This window comes from Schistocerca piceifrons, chromosome 1 (genome assembly GCF_021461385.2).
Source record: "Schistocerca piceifrons isolate TAMUIC-IGC-003096 chromosome 1, iqSchPice1.1, whole genome shotgun sequence".
Classification (NCBI taxonomy): domain Eukaryota; kingdom Metazoa; phylum Arthropoda; class Insecta; order Orthoptera; family Acrididae; genus Schistocerca; species Schistocerca piceifrons.
Window position 1 is genome coordinate 336,691,955 of NC_060138.1, and position 21,875 is coordinate 336,713,829.

The 21,875-nt window shown below is 38.5% G+C and overlaps 1 protein-coding gene across 2 annotated transcripts in view; it reads right to left on the minus strand.

The window, feature by feature from the left end:
• Positions 1 to 21,875, minus strand: part of LOC124783363 (U2 snRNP-associated SURP motif-containing protein) — a 165,327-nt gene that overhangs the window by 80,441 nt on the left and 63,011 nt on the right. The gene's annotated exons all lie outside the window — the stretch shown is intronic.

Genomic DNA, 21,875 nt, shown 5'->3' on the forward strand with positions numbered 1-21,875 from the left:
TCTTCCTTCTGACACAGTACAGTGTGACTTTTCCAATTTAATTTAATCTAATTTTATAAAATTCTTTATCATAGGAAGGATCACTTTGCTCTAAAAATTATTCTTTTCAACCCTTTTGAACACCTCACTAGTAATTATAAATCTTGGTTAGGTTATTTTCTTTTTCATGCTTTATATTCCTTCAACAATGAGATCTGCTTCATGCCACGGAGATGCTGAGTCGCAGATAGGCATAACAAAAAGCACTCATGCAAATGAAACCCACTCACACATGACCAAAGTCCCTGGCAATTGAAGCCATACTTCAGCTGCCAAAGATTGCGCGCGCGTGTGTGTGTGTGTGTGTGTGTGTGTGTGTGTGTGTGTGTGTGTGTGTGTGTCGTTTATTTTTGACAAAGGTCCTGTAGGCCGAAAGCGTATTGTGTGACAGTCTTTTTGTTGTGCCTATCTGTGACTCAACATGTCCGCTACATGGTGAGTAGCTACTATCCTTTTCATAATGTTGTTGCATTACATCCTGGATTTTCCATTGTTAGATTTGTAAGGAACTAGGGAATTTCAGCTGTAATAGGGCCCACAAGGGGTTGTTTTTCATTTTATGACCCATACAGACTACGCCATAGTAAGTGAATTATTTCTTTCTATTTTCAGTAAGGATGAATCCTGGAAGAAATTAAGAGTATATCTGTCATCCCATTCATGAAGGTACTCATAATTTTCTACTTTAATTTGTTACCTCTTGGCAATTATGAGATCATATTCCCTCCGTTGCACTACAGCACTTTAATTGTGAGATGTCTTATTAACACAGAGTAATTCTGGATCCACTGACTTTATCATTCAGAATTTTATTCATTCATTCACAAGGTTGAATGTTAATTCAGAGTTCACAATGGTTCTTTTGGTCTGGAGTATCTGATTATCCCCATGGTAGTAAAACCACTGAAAGGAAATTTTGAGTTCAGCATTTTGTTGTTGATATCATTAAAGAGCAGATACTAGCTTGGTTGGAGAAAGGAGGAGGAGCAATTGGCCTTGATATTTACATGAGAACCTTTCCAGCACTTGCCTAACATGATTTAGGAAAACATAAAACTGGATGACCAGATCAGAATTTGAATCCCACCTTCCCAGACAACTGAGCCAATTTGCTCAAAGTGCCTGTAAGTCTGAGTTCTGAATACTGGGGTTTATGTGACTAACATTTCTCGCACATTCAAAAAGAAAAAGACCAAGAGCATGGCTCTTAACATGTACAGTAGAGGCTATGACAAGAGTAATCAAGTATTCAAAAATTGAAGTCGTAGTTGAAGAAAGAAAATTAATACTACAAGTAACAACCATGCCATTTCAACACTCTGACATAGGCAAGGATGCCCTGGTGAACAGGGAACATTATTTTAACATTAGTTAATACAACATGCCTGTAGGAGCTAAAACAAAATATAAATATTTATTTCCAGATAAGAGTATGTCTGTAAATGTAAATATAATTACTGTGCAACTTACTCATTTGTTGTGAAATGGATTTTTTTGAGCCACAGGAGTATTGGGTATCTAGTTCATACAGCATTTACAAATGAAGAAAGGAAGATAGTTAATGAATCTGCCAAGCATTGCTAAGACTTCTCATACAACATGACAATTCTTTCTGAAAACTGGACAGTTTCTTGCAAATGAGTGGACAGTATTGAGATTCCAGGCACATATTTTTTACAAATTCAAACATGCCTATACTACTACTACTTTTGTTTTTGATTTAACAAAATTAATTTGTTTTGTGCTGTACAATACATATGAATACAAAAATACTCAAATACTAAGCATTAAAATGACTAAATAACTGACACAGAAAATCAATAACTAGCAGGCAACAGACTTTACATCATTAATGTCCACCGATTCACTCTAAAGTTTTTGTCACTTGTTTTCACATTTCTGAATCCTTTAGAATTCCATACCCATTTTTAATTTTTCAGAGCTTCACATGACTAACAATATATTGTTCATTTGATTTTACACAACACACATCCGAACAACGTCGCTTTGGTTCACTCCGAGATGCCTTTCCTGGCCCAAAGTAACAATGCGGATGCAATCGAACCATGGTATTGACCATCTAGACATGGTTGAACCACAGACAACATGAGCTGTGTACCTCCTTCCTGGTGGAATGACTGTCGGACCCCCTCCGTCTAGTAGGTGCTGCTCGTGCATGGTTGTTTACATCTTTGAACGGGATTAGTGTCATTTCTGAACAGTCAAATGGACTGTGTCTGTGATACAATATCCACAGTCAACGTCTATCTTCAGGAGTTCTGGAAACCGGGGTGATGCAAAACGTTTTTTGATGTGTGTATGTAGGAAATCTAAATTATTTCTTCCTGTTCGTATACATCTTCTACCAGCAAAAAAAGGTGTCAAAAAAAGTGAGCATGTTGTTCATTAATCTTGTGCTAACATTCTTTGCTTCTTTTCCAATAGGAATGTCATTGTGTTTGTCTTAGAATATGTTCAAAGAATATGCAAAAGGCGGACGCTAAGGATACTGGTTGTCTGCACCCAAGACTCAGAAATTTTGTTCATATCCCTATCTTTATATTGCACTGAATTGCAATTTTCACTTCTAATGCTTTCTCCGAAACCATATTTACCACTCTGGATGATTTATCATATGTATCACCAAACAGTCCCTTCTCTGGCAAGGATTTTTCAGGGTCAATTCCACTTCTACTTTTCCCATTTCTTCTTTGCTCTTCCATCTATTCTTCTACTAAACATTGCACAATCATGCACAGTTTGTTACTGAAATTTACCATAAACAGCTTTTTACACATCACTCCAAATCTGAGGCTCCTCTCGGTGGAATGTAGGCCATACGAATCATGAAATGTAAAGCGGCCAACTCAAGACAGCAATATCTAAAAACTTTAGCCAACTAATTTGCTTGAATATTTTTTATGCAACCATAGCGAACTCAAGAGGTCAAAATTCAAGTGGATGTTATAACAGAGTTTCCTAAATGACAATTATTACTGAAAAACTAACGAAATTTACATATGTAATTGGGCATATAAGCAAAACCATAGCAGATGGAACAACCCCCCCCCCCTCCCTCCAGCCTCCAATAGTAAATTTGTACTATTTAGTTCTGGTGAGGAATCTGCAAAAGCTCTTTGGTGTCAGTCTGAACAAGTTATTCAACAGATGTTGGATGAGTGCACAGTGATCTAAATTATCAAGCATACTAATTCTCTATTATATTTTATACAGAATATTCAATAAGGGTTTCCCTGCCTTTAAAGAATGAACATTTGGTATGCACAATCCACCAATGAAGACAATGTTCGAGATGGAACACAAACTCAGATTGAGGAAGGCTGAAGAAAGGAACTGGCTGTGGTCTTTTCAAAGAAACCACCCTAGCATTTGCCTTAAGCCATTTTAAGAACATCATGTAAAATTTAAATCTGGGTGGCCAGGTGGTGATGCAAAGTGTCATTGTCCTAACTTAAGTCACTCACATTTCCAAGAATGATGAATATCCAATTTCCAGTACTACATAAATATCTTCTTCACATCAGTAATTTGGAATAAATTTTCTGATGTTAAATTATTACTCTTCTTCGATTTATAAGAATTTCACGTGGGTTTGACGTATTTTCCAAAAACTATGCCCATGTGAAACCAAGCTCACTCACTACTCATCAGGTACAAAATGCACCAGGTAAAGCATATATTCTGATCTTTAACTTTTGAAATTTGACTCATAATTACAGTATGAAGACAGAAGACTCCCGGGAGGCGTCCGTAGGTCGCGCAGCGTGTTTCCCAGCTGTTGCTACTGCACCTGCCGTTTGTCGCTATGCCTAATTCTCAGACAATACTTTATGTGTGACCCATACACTGATTGGCTCAGAGTTCGGGTGTTTTGTTTTGAGTTTCCTGTCGAATTGCCATTCGGTATGTGATACAAAAAGGAAACGAGTGTTTCTTGCATTCAACGAATCATATGTGGAATGTCAGCTTAAATTCACATTAAAATTTCCCGATGTGCATGTTCCCAATGATTCAACTATAAGTAGATTAGTGAAGAAATGTCATGAGACTGGATCTGTTTTACACAAATGAAGACCTAGAGAACCTACTGTTTTAACCGAAAATAAATTAGATGACATAGGGGAGACCTTGGAAAGAAGTCTGAGACAATCTCTGCGCCGTTTGGCACATCAGACTGGTGTGTCAAGAGCACCTGCTCGCAGAACTGTGCAGAAACTGAAATTGAAACCACTCAAAATAATGGTAATGCATCAACTGAGAAACTCAGATACCGTTGGTTGACATCGTTATTGCAACTGGCTGTTACAATCCATGAATGATGGGGAAGTTAATCCTGAGATTTTTTTTCTGATGAAACATGGCTGCATTTGTCAGGGTACATATATTCTCAGGACAATCGATGTTGGAACTTTGAAAATCCTCATGAATCACATCAACAACCTCTCCGTGATGTGAAAACAGGAGTGTGATGTGCAAGTAGCAAAAAGACGAATTATTGGACAAATCTTTTTCCACGAAACAATATGTTCTAACAGGAACGTAACAATATACTACATCCCCCCCAAGAACCAACACCTAACGAAAACATACAGTTATTTCATGCAGGACAATGCAAGACCACCAATGTTTTTATGACAGCAATACGAAGTTTACTTGATGATAGTATAGTTGACTGACGTTCTATTTCTCCAGATCTAAATCCATGTGATTTTTATCTTTGGGGAATGTTAAAAGACAAGGTGCGCACAACCAATACCCACATGCTCGAAGAGTTGAAAGACGGGTCTACTAGTCATTTCCCAGATTTTGGCAGCTGAAATTCGTCGAGTGTTTGCTAATGTGTTCAGAAGATTTCAGGCTGCTCTTATCACACAGAGTAATCATTTTGAGCACCTGCTGTAAATAAAGGTGAGTGTAAGTTACTCAGATGGCAATGTTGTTTATGCTTAACTCCAGGGAAGCGCATGCAGCCGACTACCTGCAGATTAGTGTCTGAGAGTCAGATGGGTGGCAGATGCGGAGGTAGTGGCTGGTGGCCATGCAACGCAACCTGCAGACCCCTCCCAGGTATCTTTTGTGAGGCACCCTATATTTATGACATATCAAATCAGATATTTCACACTATTTAATAAACAAAAAGACTATCATGCACATCATAGCTTCCCTTTTTGAAACCCATTGAACTGCTGGAGTAGTAGCCACTTAATGTAACATCATTTGGTTTCTGCTGTGATATTACATTATACTTGGAGCAATGTAACAAATTGCCAACTGCTTGTTTACAGAATTGCTGCCATAACAACAACCAATTAGAGAATGAGCTTGGTCCTGCCTTCTCTTCTGTTCACTGTCGTCATATCGCTCTGCTTCCTCAAGCTCCAGTTACAACAGTCAATTTGTAGATGATGCTTGTGAACATACAGTCATGATTTGTTTTCATTATCTGAATTGTTTTTCTGAGTGATGTTTATTTTCACTATGTCTGGAACAAGTTGTAGAAGTGTACAGAAAAGTGATAAGACTATTACTATTACACTAAACCACCTAAAATGCTGCTTAAGATTCTTCAGCTGGAAAAATTTGGGACCACTCCACCTATTGGTAGCCAATGCTCTGTGGTAGCATGTACTATTGTCTCAGAACGGAAAGAGGTGGTTAGGAAGGGGTACAGTGTGATGCAGTGGCAATACATACTGTTGACCAACTGTTCATGGAAGTAAGTATAATGGAGTTATACATCCGTTTGCACAACTAATTAAATACACCAGACACAAAAAAAACCTTTCCAGCAAACAAACTGCACCGTTTAATGCTGATGCTAGCATTATATATGACAACCCACTCTGTAAAGTGGAGAATGTACCTCTTAAGGTACAATCTTTAGTTTCAATCTGAGGCTCTCTGTACTGGCCTAGTCACATATGTTGATGAGTCATCATTTAACACAGATATTAAGATTTCAGCACAGGAAACCATCTGGCACATGTGCGCTTGTTATACTGTATAGTCTGCAGTTAAATACTGATACATCTTCTGGTAAGTATGTGAGGTCTTGAATGGGATACTTGACTTTTGTATCAATCTTCTGCTGTCCCAACAGATTATATTAGTACAATTTGCAGCTTCCCCTTTTGGGCACCAGCTCTACTGTAGCAAAACCATTCACAAATGAAAGATCCAAAAGCACATCTGTACACGAGAAATATTTTTTCAGTAATTTATCTTTAGTTCAACCACATTAAGCTTTTTACGAGGGCAAGCTAAAAGTAATGCCTGTGATTTTTTTGTGATAAATCGAAAGTTTTTATATAAAACTAACATTACTAACATTCTAAATCTTTATTCTACTTGTCAACATATTTGCAACCCTCTGCCGTTAGAGGGTTCTAAAATGTAGAATATAACATTGCAGTGTGTGACATAACTACGCTAGGGTGTGAGAAACAGCGTGTTGTAATCAAATTCGAAGAATTTGTCCACACATGTAGCACACTCCCCCTCCAGCATGACGACGCCAGACCACACACGAGCACTGCAACAATGTGACACCCTGTGTTCACTTCTATGGATCATATTCCCTACAAATCTGACTTGGCCCCATTCAATTTTTATCTGTTTTCAAAATTTGAAGACCTTCGAAGACATCACAGTGATGATGAGGTGCAAGCAGAGGAAAGTTGGGGTTCCGTCAATAAAGTCAAACAAACTACAGTGATGGTGTGAACAAACTGACCTCTCATCGGGAGAAATGCATTCTTTCTGGGTGACTGTTGAGAAATAAATATGTAGACATGAAGAATAAAGATGAAGGGTGTTAACAAATTTTGTTTTACTTAAAATTTTTTTAAGAGGTTTAACATAAAAAAATCAGAGGCATTGCTTTTCAGTATGTCCTCATATATTTGTTACCTCTCTAATCAACCATGATGGTTAAAAGTGTGTAAGTAATGATATACACAAAAACATAATGTCATGTTCACTGTTACTAAAAAAGAATTAATAGAGAAACTATGTAAATAATTATAAATTGCCTGTTGGATTTAGTCTCAGGATCTTTGGCTGTTGTTTGTTTAATGATTTTTCCGATGTTTCACAAGCACTAGGTGCTGGCATTCACAGTGATCTTTCCTCCATTGCTGGTGGCTGATTGGAGTCGAGCCTGTGGTTAGAGGTGTATGTACGCACTGTGCTAACACCCTTTGGTGGAAGGAGGAGGTCACCTGCAATACTTGTTCATTTCCAGCATACAGGTTCTTGATGTGGAGGTGAGCTACTATGTCCAATTGTTCTGGGAAGCCACTGAAATTCATAAACACGACAACAGTTTTAACAAGAAAAAAGAAAGTCTCAAGATAAACAGGTCCCGTATTCCTGTTCTGAAATAAATATCTGCTGCAAATAACAATGGCGAAACTATAGCAGTAAGGAGCAGGGAAACAAGCTCTGCAGGCATTACCGAGGAGAGTACATATAACCTCTGGTCAAAGGTTCAATTGCAGTCTTGCATGAACAACTAAGTGTGAATCTTTGAGAATGCCGGCCATTCATGCTGATAAATCAGAAAAATCATTAACCAAACATGGGCCAAAATACTGAGACAAAAGCCAACAGGCAAGATGTCAACAATGCTCAATAATTTGTGTAAATTAAGGTAATACCTCTAACACCTCAATATTCTTTACACGATATGTCCAAAGCAAATTGCAGAACAGACAAGTGGTAGTTTAAAAACAATTTATCATAACAGAAGACATACCCATTTAACACTTGCAAATGTCTCATCACAGATCTAGTAATAATCAGATTGCCCATTCTTATGGAGAAACAGGGAAGTGCATATATATTGTTTTGCCACTGGACAACAGATGTTGCAGGCTATGCTACAGTGCTAGTTAAGCTACCCTATAGCATGATGTCACAGAATTGGCAACACTGTTGTTTTTGTTGGTGAATAAGGTTGGTTACTGATCAACAGTACTCAGCCATGCCATGTGGTTCACCCCACAGCCATCTGTAATGTCAATTGGTTGCAGTTTCTCAAGAACAGTTTCTCCTGAGTTTTCAACGAATGAATGCTGATTAGCTTCAGCAGAACCACATATGAAGTTTATTTCTACTGTTGGGATACGTGGAATAAATAAGGAGTGAAAAGTAATGCTTACAAACATTTCTCACAAGCTAATGTCTGAATGTAGAATGTATAGCTTTAAGATTTTCGATAAATACTGAATTTATGCAATCACACACTTTATACGTTTGTCGTCACATCTCTATGCCATGTGTTGCCATGCTGTTTGTCTGATATGGATTAAGGGGGGAAAACCTCCTTTAACTTACCTTTACATTCAGAATATTTTCATTTGCAAATATAATAGGAAAAATTTTCAATTATTCTCAACTTCTTTGAATTTCATCTATTACTTTACCGACATATATTTCACATCAATGCATTAAGCAAACTTTCCGGAGTAGATTGATATTGGTCACAAGAAGTTAAAAGCGCTCTAGAAAAATCAAGACTATACACAGCACAGTGATTTAGTAGATCTGGTTTCTTGCACTGCTGTTTCGCTGCTGGTAATTGCTGGCAAATAAGACCATTCTCTCAGATTCCTGCATATCATTCAACAGCAGCACTGATAAATCTGACTGATGGGAAGTAGCGGCCTTAAGCTCCAATGGCAGAGCTGCAGCTAGTACAAGTAAACAAGCATGTGTTGCTGCTTAAATACCATTTTCTGTATGAGGCTGCTCCTGTCTCGAGTTAAAATGAACATACACAACCAAAGCCAAAAATATCACTACATCACATCCAAATTTTGAGTGATCAATAACAGATAGAGAAGTTTCATTACTGTCACTGACGAAATAAATGATCCTGTAATAACTCGTGTAATATGAAAAACTCTAGTACTGTCGTGTCTGGTGCCGACACCATGGACATACTCTCATCTTACACAAAAGTATTTGTATGGAAATGAAGGGAATTATAATGATAGTGAATTTTTCACAGTTCGACCAAAACTTATTTAAGAAACATTTTTGTTTGCTTATAAGCTTTTGTGGAAACTTGCTTATACACAGTTATCCTTTTATATCCATTTCAATTAATTTACATTGAGCACCATTTTATCTACATACTGACAGCTGAATCTCAAAGATGCTGTTGAACAACAAAAATGTTCGACCTTAAAATTAATGTCTTCAATATGCTGCCAGCTTATCTACTGTTGGTACAAACAATAATGTTTTTCTCAGATTTAACATCTTACTTCCTTTCAGCTAAATGGGGAAGGGTGATAAGAGAAAGACAATGAAACAGATTAGTTCAGTATAATAATGTCATTTTTACATTTTTTTATTTGGCATTTAACACAACATTATTTTAGTACCATGAGTTCTGACCAAGTTTTACAGATTTGCTTTTGGGCACTGCACTGTCAATGCCATACAATTTGCATTTAGTAATAAGATTTAAAAGAAACAGCCTGTGTTCTGCAAATTGTTTGTCATCTAGACGGTGATAATGTCCAAGTGAGGATTTCAGCCAGTTTAAGTAGCCTTTTCACGAAGCTATGAAGCTCTTAGCTACAAATAAGTGTTTCCTAATATTTCAGACAACAAAATGATTCAGTTCGTTTATGACTTAAGTAGTCACCAAAGTATGCTATTAAACACCATTCAGAAAGTAAGTTCTTTCTGAGATGATGAAGATATTCCCAGCCTCAAAACCACTCCCTTTTCAAACAATAGTGTTTACGAGTTCCGTGTTTTCAGAACCCTCCATCAGTTAATTAGTTAATGTTCATCATTTTCGTTTTCAAATTCACAATCATTTAGTAAGATCATTCAAATGCTGTTATTCTCACCATCTATAGTGTCAGGAGACTCCATAATGGAGTTAGTAGTGACTGTCTGGAGCAAGCATTTAAGTGCTCTTATTGCTCGGTTCCAGTCGTAGCTATCTTTCCAATAGTATAATGAAAACCAATCCTCTATGGCGTCTTGATTCACCACGCTCACCAGTAAAAATGTTATACCTCTAGTTTGTTCCTCTACATAAAACTGAATAACAACATTAACAGTTTTTATCAGTCTTACAACGCAGGGAAGTGTTGTGATTTTACCTGTCTTTTTGTCAATTGTATGCATGGAACTGAGAATTTCTTTTACACTTCTCACTGTTTCCAGTACTACTGGACATTTTTGAGATAATTCACACCTATTTGGGTTATAAAGATATTATAGTCTAGTATTCAAATTTTCAAACAGACTGTTCATGAATTCTATTGGTTTTGTTCCCTGATGTATTAATCTACAATTCTTTAATGCTATTCAAGTTCTGATTGCTGGAGCAACAGTGTGACTAAGGACCTAAACTGCTGTTTTCACATTTATTTTCTGTAATGAATCTAGTAACAAATGACTGCTAGTTAGTTTTACCGACATGCAAGTGTTTTCAATCCTCGTATCAGTGTCTTTGAATGAAATTACAGAACTTTTGAACATGAAGACACCAAACAGATTATTGTATTTGCACATGAATAAATGTGAGACACCATAACAAATAGTGAAATTTTTCTGCTCATTTAAAAGGAAATTAGATCTTTCTGGAGTAACCTGCAAATATGACACCAGGCGTGAATTATTGCTCCTTGATCATCAACAATTAAGCTTGACTATGTATGCTTACTGTAGTAACAAACTGTACATTCAAAGTATCAATAAATTCTAATCTTTCACTCCTAAATAAGCCATAGTTTCCAGTTATTGCAAATACCTTTAATCACTAAAGTAAATACATGATTTTTCAACAGTGATTTCCTTCCAATATCACCCGAATTCTCTACATCCTCTACTAAATCTAGATCTTTTGAGTATTCCAGATGCTGCATTATCAATCTCTTATCAAAAGATATTACATCCACCCTTTCTAAAGGGGGCAGTGCTACCAACTTCTCACTAAGTTCATTAAAAAGCTTTTTGTTACAGCTTGTAGAAATTTTTTCACACAAATCCATCATCTAGTTGCAGAATTGGGAGTACAGATGATGTTCGGGATATACGAACAATAATTTTGTATGCGAATGTGTATGGAGCGAAGTGTGGTGCATGGAGTGCAATAAACTTCTATGACTACTTCGTATACTCTGTGGCATTACCTTAACTACTACTGTAAATGTGCTGTTCTATGTAAGGGATGTTAAAATCTAGCTTGTCTTATTCCTGAATTTTTTATATTCAGAATTATTTATCTTGCTGCGCTAGTTTCAACAGGTTATGGACCAAGGCACCAGAGCATGCTTTTGCAATAAGTATTCTGACATATACAAGGAATTATCATTGGAATAGTCCTGGAAATGTGCAGTGAAAGCTATTGGGAGGAGCCGATTGTGGCATAGTTTAATACTGTCTTTACTGCAAGTAAAAGTAATTATGAAAATGAGTGCAGGACAAATTCTGCAAATAGAAGACTTGTAGGTCGCAAGAACTAGACTACATGGAAATTTGACCTGGAACCATACTTACATTTGGACAATTTATGGGATGTAGCGAATGGTACACAGAAGCCCACTGGGCAAAATTACGCAAATAAGGACCGGAAGGCAATATCAAGCTGATATTATCGACTAATCCAGTGAACTTTTTACACATAGAGAAAGGAGTGATGCACAAGAAGTTTGGGATAAGTTACAGAGTACATTTGAAGATTGTGGCCCTACAAGGAAAGTCAGATTACTCTGTGAACTTATAACCACACAACTGGATAACAGCAAGAACATGGACAAGTATGTCAATCAAGATAATATCCACATTAAATCAATTAAGAAACACTGTGTTCCAGATTGCTAATGAATGGGTAGGCACATTACTGTTTCTTTCACACCTATAAGTGCTCCACACTTCTGTGACATCTCTTTGATTTCTCCCAGTAAGCAAATAGCTTCACCGTGTGTTTTCCTTGGTGTTCTTTCAATTAAGAAGGTGGCAGCAAATTTAACTGCTATAGCACCAGTATCAGATGTAAATTTTAGAGGAACTGCTGTGGACATGAGCTGCAGTTTTTTTTTCTGTTCCTGAATGATTACCTGTTTTGCAGCCCACCTGAGTCCATGCCAGCACCATGGCATTATCTCTGACAATGATAACTTTATATATATAAAGTACTAAAATTTGCAAGCCTTCAGAGCCAGAGGCTCCTCCCCCTCCTCCTCACATGAGGGCATGTCTTACAGCTGGTCACAGGGTATGATTCATAGGATAGGGAGAGGGGTGCACAAGGAACACAGGATCTGAAAAGGATACTGCAGAGATTGGGAGGGCGACAAAAAGTTATTCTATGTGTGGTGGGCAAAATGTCGGACCGAATGGACCTCATTTCAGGGCATGATTTTAGGAAGACTTAGTCTTGTCGAAGTAGCTGACTAAGACATTCAAGACCAGGATAACACTAGTTGCCAAATGGTGTACTCTTAAGTTGTTTTTTTTTTTTGGGGGGGGGGGGGGGGGGGGGATTAGAGAGCCAGGATTGGACGTGATGGTCCGAGAAATCTCGCTTTTGAACTAGGCTGTTGGGGTAATTATGTCCAGTGAAGGCTGAGGTGAGAATGGTGGTGCATCCGAACAAATACGTTTACCTCAAATGCCAAGGCTGTACGGGAGGGAATGTTTGACATGGGAAGGATAGCAACTGTCAAAATGTAAGTAGTTTGTCAGTAGGTTTAATGTGGACAAAAGAGTATAGCTGGCCTTTGGTGAGGGCAAGATCAAGGAGGGTGGCATGGGATTCAGACTAGGACCATGTGAAATTTAATTGGGTGAAGGTATTCAGAGATCCCAGGAATTTCAAATCATCATGAGTCCATATGGTAAAGATATCAAAAAAACCAAACCATGGGCTGAAGACTTGTGGATTGCAAGAAATCTCCCTCCAAGTGACCCATGAAAAGGTTGGCATACGAAGGAGCCATCCTGGTTCCCATGGCCATACACATGATCTACATCTACATCTACATCTACATCTACATCCATACTCCGCAAGCCACCTGACAGTGTGTGTCTGCCCCTCAACAGTAAAGTAGTAGTTGGTAAGTATAAAGTTGATTAACATGTGCATGAAGGATATCATAGGTCTGGAATCAGGTGGGCACTGACTCGAGGAAATGTTCAGCAGCAGACACATCACATACATGATAATGTTAGTATAGAGGGACGTGGTATCAATGGTGACAAGCAAGGTGTGTGGTCGGAGTTGGGTGGGCACAGACTTATGATGATCTAGGAAATGGATAGTGTCTTTACTATCGCTTTCAGCCATAAACCTGCATTTAATCATTCTGCTTAGGTGAAGGACCTACTTTTCTTCACATTTAATATCAACTTTGCAACCCAATTGCAAAACCATTGCCACAACAAATTGAACGCTGCTTTGAACAGTTCCGATTATGATCCCACCACCACTCCAAAATCCCTTCCACCACCACTTCAAGATCCCTTACAAGCCTTCAAAAATTCTTCACTTCCTGCATTGTTTCACTTCCATTCCTCACATCCCTACAACATGACCCCAACCTGTTCTCTACAGAGCTCCAGGCTCTTCATTACCTAAAAGCTGACGACTGTCATGATCAAGAGCCCACCCTTGTAATTCAAACTGACCCGCAATCCCTCATTAAAACTTCAGGTCCCTCAGGACGACTAATATTTCAATCCACTAAACTTCTTACCCCACCGAAACCACACAGCACCACGTTTTACCTTCTTCCCAAGATCCAAAACCCAATCACTCAGGGCATCTCATATTTGCTAGCTTCAAAGCATCCACTGAACATACATCTGCCTTAATTGACCAATACCTGCAAACCCATAGTACAAAAACTTCTCTCCTATATTAGAGGAACCAACCATTTCCTAGATCATTTGAAATATGTACCCATCCCACTCTCACTACACACCTTGCTTGTCACCACTGATGCCGTCTCCCTCTATACCAACAACCCCATGTACATGACCTGCCTGTTGCTGAACATTTCCTGTCAGTGCCCACCTGATTCCAAACCTATGACATTGTTCCTCCTCACCTTGATCACCTTTAAACTTACCAACTACTACTTTACCTTCGATGGCCACACATACAAAAATCAGGGGCACTGCCATGTAAACCAGAACCTTCCAATGCCAACCTTTTCATGGGTCACTTGGAGGAGGCTTTCTTTGGATCTGTAAGTCTTCGGCTCCTGGTTTGATTTAGAGACATCTTTGCCATAATGGGCTCACGGTGGGGCTAATCTGTCAAAATTCTTGGAATCTTTGAATACCTTCTCTCAATTAAATTTCACATGGTGCTATTCCAAATCCCATGCCACTTTTCTTTATGTTGATTTTATCCTCACATCCCACAGAGCCTTGGCATTCGAGGCAAACCTATTAGTTCCAATGCAGACTCTTTACAGCAACACACCACCAGTCTCACCTCAGCCTTCACTGGACGTAATTACCCCATCAGCATAGTTCAAACACACATTTCTGGGCCATCACATCCAATCCTAGTGCTGCTGATCCCTCCAAAACAACAACTTAGGAGTACAACACTTGCCACCAGGTATTATCCTGGTCTTGAATGCATTTATCAGCTACTTTGACAAGGTTATGACTTCCTAAAACCATGCCCTGAAATGAGGTCCATTATATCCAACATTTTGCCAACCACATCTAGAGTAACTTTCTGTCATCCTCCCAATCTCCGCAAAATCCTTGGCGGAACCTATGCTGCTCCTGCACCCATCTCCCTACCCTATAGCTCCCACCCCCGGAAGTGTCCCCACTGTAAGACTTTCCCTATGCATCCTCTTACCACCAATTATACCATGCCTGTAACTGGCAAAACATGTACCATCCCTTGTGAAACAACTTGTCGTATACTAGTTATCAGTTAGGATGAATGGGCTCTATAACATGACCGTCATGACCTCAGTGCCAGTTTCTCCACATGTGCTATTCTGACGTGAGACAACAGTTTCTCAGAACTTCACAGGTGAGAGTGCCACAACATCAGCATTTTCTCACAGTTACTATTCCTTTCTTCACTCTCTTTCATTTTATGGCCTGTCTTGTTTCTGCCACCCTCCCAAACCCCTATCATGTACAATGCACTTAGATTTTTGTTCTTATTAAATCATGCAAGATGTTTTGCCAGTAACCTGTGTCTTGTGTATCACCTTATGTTCCACCTTTGCACTCTCAGGTTTTCAAAGCTCATCTGGTGTAGTCCCTAACCATCAGTCTTTCCTTCTCATCCCCTCTGATAGGTCTCCCCTAACCTGGGGTTCTGGGCGACTTTTTCGAACTCTACCCCTTTTCCTAAACCTCAGCAGTCCGTTTCCTTCACCCCCAACAAAAATTTGCACACTTACTTTGCAGCGTGATTCCGCACATAGTAGCAATACAAAAATGTCTCCACAAAATTTTGTCCTGTGCTTACTTCAGGCAGTGAATGGATGTTAAAGATAGGCAATCTGGCAACACTGTTATCACATGTTCTACCTCTGTCAGGATATTGCAGTCGTGCTGTGCATTTGGTGCAATGAATAGTGTTTTGGGTTGGCATGCAGGAGGTTGGGGGTTGGATTCTGGGTCGAGTCTTTTTTTTTTTTTTTTTTTGCTAAAAGTAGTCTGCATGGAATGATATCTGGAGTCTTAATCGTTATATAGCGATTAAGTGGGTTGTCCACAAAACATTTGCAGTTACATAGAACAGACAAGGAAATCTAAATAAAATCTTTTTCATTGTTCATCTTTTAATGAAACCTTTTGTGCGTCGTGAACACAAACTGTTTCACACCACTGCATCTACTAGATTCCAAACTTGCTTTGTGTGTACCCTCCCACCAATAGTCCCATCGATTAATACAAACTATTATTCTTGCCACATTTAGGTCCATTACATTTCATTAGGGCCTTACGTCACCAGTAGGGCTAGCAATGTGCTTTGCAAATAATTTTGATGGGTCCATTTGGGGAGCATACACAAAAAACAGATTTGCTAATAGATGCAGTATCACAAAACCATTTGCTTTCACAACACGCAAAAGGCTTCTTTAAAAGCTGACCAATGAAAGTGACTGTACTTCCATTTTTGTGTTCGTAGTATGTAACTGCAAATATTTTGTAGAAGACCCTCTGTAATTGCTGTATGATGATTAAGACACCAAATACCACACCACACAGACTACTTCTAGCAAATAAAAACAACTATGCCTCGAGCCACAATGGAATCCACAACCTCCTGCGTGTCAACCCAAAACGCTATCCACTGCACCAACTGCACAGCACTACTCTACCTCCTGACAGAGGTAGTTACCGTACATGTGATTACAGTGCATGTGATTACAGTGCTGCCAGATTGCCAATCTTTAATGTCCATTTACTGCCCGAAATATGGACAACACAAAATTTTGCGTCAGACATTTTTGTATTGCTAGTATGAGAGGAATCGAGCTGCAAAGTCCGAATGTGCGAATTTTTACAATTTCAGAGAAATTGAATAATTTATTCAAGGGAAAGAGCTTATGAACTGAGCAAGTCAATAAGTATTGGTCCACCTCTGGCCCTTATGCAAGAAGTTATTAAGCTTGGCATTGATTGCTGGAGTTGTTGGCTGTCTCCTGAGGGATATCATACCAAATTCTGTCCAAATGACATGTCAGACCATCCAAAACTTGAGCTGGCTCAAGGGCACTGGCCTTAATGCTCAAAACATTCTCAATTGGTGAGATATTCAATGACCTTGCTGGGCAAGGTAGTGTTTGGCACGCTCAAAGACACACAGTAGCAATTCTCACTATGTATGGGCAGGCATTATCTTGCTGAAATGTAAGCCCAGGATGGATTGCCGTGGAGGGCAACAAGATGGGGCGTAGAGTACCATCAACGTACTACTGTGCTGTAAGGGTGCCACAGATGATAACCAAAAGGGTCCTACTATGAAAAGGAATGGCACTGCAGAACATCACTCCTGGTTGCAGGCGAGATTCTGATCGTTATGCCACAACTGTTGGGGCATCTCCATATGCACCTCCGCCAGTCATCAGGGTCAATTTGAAGCAGAACTCATCACCGAAGAAAATTCTATTCCAGTCAATGTGATTCCAGGCTGAAGACATGTCCAGAGACACCCTAGACAGCAGTGGTATACCAACCATACTGTTGATCACCATAAGGCCGACAACCAGGAGTGGTGGTCTGCGATGGCATTCTTTTCATAGCAGGACACCTTTAATTGTGATCTGCAGCTTCCTTACACCACAGTGGTACATAAACAATATTCTATGCCATGATTTGCTACCGTTCACTGCAAGCCATCCTTGGCTCATGCTCTAGGATGATGATAACTGTCCACACATGGTGGGAGTTTCTACTGCTCATATTCAAGCTTGCCAAACCCTAGCTGGGCCAGTGAAGCAGCCAGATTTCTCCCAATTGAGAATGTTTGAAGCATTATGGGCACAGCTATCCAACCAGCACAGAATTTTGACCATTAACACACCAACTGGACAGAATGTGATATGATATCCCTCAGGCAGACATACCGCAACTCTCTTAATCAATGCCGTGCTGAGTAACTGCTTGTATAATGGCCAGTGGTGGTCCACACATTACTGACTTGCTCCATTTGTGAAGCTCTTTCTTTTGAATAAATCATCCAATTTTCTTTTTTTGGAAATTGTAATCATTTGTCTGTACACAAGTATCACTTCTATCTATTTCCATCTCATTCATATAATTTCTTCATGGTGTATCACTGTTTATTTCCGTCTTAGAATGTATATTATTAAACACGTATACATATCTGCCTCCTCGAGTAGTCGACTAGACATAAAACTGATTTGATTTATTACGAAATTTAGCACACTTTGCTTGTTAAATTCTTGGAATGTAATCTCTCATGCAAAGTTATTTTAAGACTGGTCAGCACTGAGTGAATGAAAATCAGCAAAAACAGCATTCTCTCAGGTGCAAATTGTAGAGGAGTATGAGCAAACAGCATCTGGTCATGTTTGGTTCACAGGTGTTCATGCAGTTACAATGCACCTCTGACACTTCAGCAAAAGTTCAGATACATAAATTTTTACTCTTTTCTCCTGTGTAATTTTATTAGCTTCTTAAGTAATACAAATCAAACATACACAAAAGTTATCTCCTCTTAGTACATAGCAGTTTAGTAAGGGCAGCCAGCATTATAGCAAATGCTCAAGTCCACATTTGCAGCTGTTTGTGTGACAAGGTGCTGCTCATCATATCATGTTCTATTTTCTCCAATGTAAATACTTGTAGAACAGACACAAAGTAAACAGCAATGGTGAATCATTCACTTTCGCTCTAGTTATAAACACAGAAATTAAATCATATAGTTATTGCGCAGGAAGTGTAAGTGCTGTACGATAATTAACATGTAAGATCAAATCAATTTAGACAAGACTGAATGCTTGGGTTCCTTATTGCAGGTTACTCCTAATTCACATATTCTCTCTCCTGAATTCAAAATCCACTTCTGCAATCTTTCTTCAACTTTGATAGTATATCCGAACAATTTTAGTTCAAAATTGATCCTCCTCCTACTCCTCCTCCTCCTCTTGCCATTGAGTGGTTGTGTCCGCAAGTTAAGGGAATGACTCTGTCAGCTCCTTGAGGTGCACGGGTTGCTTGCCAGATTCAAGTCTTCAGTCAATCTGGTTCTTATTTAGGAATTTGGGGGCATTCAAAAATCGTCCCATTTCCACTGTTAAGTTTTTCTTCCCTTAATAAACAATCTGTTTACTAAAGTTCAGAGTACCTCAAACCCTACACACAGAAAATGTAAACTTGAAACGAAAATATATCAGTCATAATAACAACAACTATTATTTAAGCATCGATAGGAACACAGCAATCCATTGCAACCCCACTGGTTTTTTATTCATTATTTTTGCATATCCAAATTTTGACTATAGATATCCATCTTCAGTGTTAAAATACAAGGAAATTGCAAAACTAAAATTAATTTACATAAAACAATTAGCAAAACACCATGTTATCCAATAGCAATGACCCATTCCAGTTAATATGCCATGTGCAGTCATCAAATGACTTTATTGGTGCCTAGGCAGAAGGAAACTGAGGGGATTGTTTACAATAAGTACGGCAGCCTCAGTTTGTGTTATGTAGTGGAAGTACCCAGTTGCAGTCAAAAACAGTAGCTCAAAACCACTTTTAATAAATAACATTTGCATTTCAACTTTAAATTACATCATGCAATGATGATTTACAATGTGTTTGTTCATATATTAGTGGTAAACGAACCCACCAAATCTTATGCAAAAGATCATTAATAGGTTCATATAAATGTAATATAAGAACTCTTGCATCACAGTAGAAATAACAAATTAAAACCTTTTTGAAGACCGTCTTGATAAAATATAGTACTATACCAACTTGAAATTTGTCAAAAGCTAAAAATCTAACATAGTTGCTTGTATCAGAGTGATTAAGTGACCCCTTCGATAATTAATATAAAAGAGGCATAAACAATATAATGAAAAGGATAGTTGCCACTCACCATATAAGGGAGATGCACGCACACACACACACACACACACACACACACACACACACACACACATGGTCATGCACAAACGCAACTCACTCACACATGATCACAGTCTCTGGTAGCTGGAGACAGGAGCTGTCATGCGAAGTTGCCTTTCTTTCTCTCTCTCTCTCTCTCTCTCTCTCTCTCTCTCTCTCTCTCTCTGTGTGTGTGTGTGTGTGTGTGTGTGTGTGTGTGTGTGTGTGAGTGTGTGTGTGGGGAGGGGGGGGGGGGAGATTTTTGACAAAAGGCCTTGTTGGCCAAAAGCTACCTTTCCAACAGTCTTTTTGTTGCGCCTTTCTGCAACTCAAGCTCATGGTTTCGCGGTAGCATTCTCACTTTCCAGGCACGGGGTCCCGGGTTCGATACCCGGTGGGGTCAGGGATTTTCACCTGCCTCGAGATGATAGGGTGTTGTTGTGTCGTCTTCATCGTCATCATTCATCCTCATTACGGTCGGAGGACGGCAATGGCAAATCACCACCGCTAGGACCTTGCCTAGTACGGCAGTGCGGGCCCCTGCATTGTCCCCTAAGCTCTGTATAGGAGTATGGGACATCATCATCATCATCATCATCTGCGACTCATCATCTCTGCTATCATTATATTGTTACAGTCCATCCCAAAAGCAGCATACAGCAGTTCATAAAACTCATTTTTATGAAGATCTGTTAACATCAAAGTAAAATACTAAAGATCACCATGACAAGGCTAATTTAACCAGGTTCAGGTCAAACATCCCCTACTGTCACAAATTTCTTAGCTCCAACTGTGGTATTCTGCTTGCAAAGAACAATGTAACAAAATAGCTGTATACCTTGGCACTAAGACTAATAGCTGAATAATGTTTTACTTGTTTGATGGTAAACCCAATATGACATTGAAAAGTATTAACAAAAAGGGAAACAAAATGATGCATTGATAAAAATACATTATGTTCTCACATACTATCATTCCCAGTGTTTTCACGTTAAAGTCAAGCCAAAGATGATCTTCAAAATTTTTTAATTTATAATGTGATGTAACAATTCTGTCTAAGTCAAATGTATGAACCTATTAATGATCTTTTGCTTAAGATCTGGTATATAGTTTCACCACTAATATATGAACAAACACTTAGTAAATTGGCTTTTCTCAATGTGATTTAAAGAAGACATGCAAATTTTATTTCTTAAAAAAGGATTTTAAACTACTATATTGGAATGCAACTGGGTACTTATACTAAACGACACACACTGAGGCTGCTGCACTTGTAAACAACCATTTCAGTTTCCTTCTGCCTAGACACCAGTTAAGTTCTATGATGATAGGCACCACTGTGTGTTCGTCGGACGGCAACTCATACAGAAGATATACTAACTATAATGTATCATTGTTATCTGTTGGATAACATGGTGTTTCGCTTACTGTTTTATGTAAATGAATCTTAATTCCATATTTCCTTATATTTTAACACTGAAAGTGGCTATTTACAGCTGACGTTTGGATATGCAAAAATAATAAATGAAAAACCAGTGGTATTGCGACTGATTGCTGTGTTCCTATCCTTCCTTAATTAAACCAGAGTCACTATGCATGTGAATTCCTTATGAAATCCAAATTGGTTAACAATCATTATGTCATATCAAAATCATGACCATTATTTTGAGATTGCTGATATCAACTTGTTTATTGATTTAGACAGGAAGGCAGAAAGAAGGTAGCTTATTGGAGGAAAAATTGAGTATATTACCTTGCAATACAACTTCTGTGAGCACTACATCTAATTACAATGAGTAAATGAATATATCACAAAGTGATGAGTAAATGACATGGTTACGCATATTTAACTTTTGAATATGTCTCACCTATTCAGCTGGAAGACAACACAAAAATAAATGTGCAACTCCAGTAAACTGACTTCCTAGCAGCACATGTAAATAACCAGTATCTAGCACAAAAGACAGAGAATGAGCTGCTCATATGGCAGCTCCAATCAGTAGAACTACTTCATTGATTTTTAATTTTTCATTAAGTGAGTCATCATGCGATAAAAGTTAACCCCAAAAATGTCTTAAAATACTTTATTAATATCTTTTATTTGAATTTTGCAGGCCGCTTATTTAAAAACCAGTACAATAAGGGTTTATGATGAAAGACAAAAATCATCAGATTCAATCAAATTTCTTGAAATTCTAAGATATTACTAAAAT